Raw genomic sequence first — 825 nt, 5'->3', positions numbered from 1 at the left:
GCTGGGGGGTTGTTTGAGTCGTTTTCGGTTTGGTTCTACAAGTCCTTGGTGCGAGGAGAAACCCAGCCATTACCGTACGCTGTTGGTGTGGTCCCCTCGAGGTGCTCATGGCTCTCTGGGGACAGGCCTGCTCATGGCGGGAGGAAGGAAGGTTGAGATGGCTTCAATCACCAGTTGAGACCTTACTAACTCAATAAAAGCGAAGACTTGCTGTGTTGCAGGTGGCTGAATTGCTTCTTTGAACCATGTTGCCCTTCACAGCGTTTTTGGAGGGGCGATCGAACCCTGTCTCGGCGGAGGTTCCTCTGTTTATGGCGAGGAGTCTAGGGAGGTTGCTCATGGAGTGAGGGCTGGGTTGCTGGGACAGCACTGGGTGTCCTGGCTTCCCGCCTTTGCCTTTCCCACAGCCTTGGATCGAGTGGCCTCGCAGGTGGGCGAGGCTGCCTCGAGCCGGGACGTGACTTCAACTTCTCCTCGGGGATGGTTTGGGCTGAAGGGTGCTTCATTAAGAGGCAGTTTCAGGAGCCCCTCCGGGTTCCCTGCGGTTACCGTTTGCTGCCCATCAGGCTGGTCACTAATCAGGTACTTCATTTCTTCACACTGAGACCGTGGCAGCGCTGGAGACCTACCAGAAAGGCGGCTGTGGGGAAAAGAGGGTCTGGTTTGTTTTCAGATCCACGGTGTGGAGCTGCCTGGGGGTGTTGGCCAAACCCAGGAACGTTCTGGTTTCCCTGCTGGCATGTTCTCTTCCTCCACTGAGGAGCAAGGGGGGCGTTTCCCACCTTTGGGCGGGACCGAGCATTATCCAGAGGTTTGCCCTCACCT

This window comes from Buceros rhinoceros, unplaced genomic scaffold (genome assembly GCF_000710305.1).
Source record: "Buceros rhinoceros silvestris isolate BGI_N320 unplaced genomic scaffold, ASM71030v1 scaffold5538, whole genome shotgun sequence".
Classification (NCBI taxonomy): domain Eukaryota; kingdom Metazoa; phylum Chordata; class Aves; order Bucerotiformes; family Bucerotidae; genus Buceros; species Buceros rhinoceros.
Note: the sequence above shows the minus strand (reverse complement) of the source record.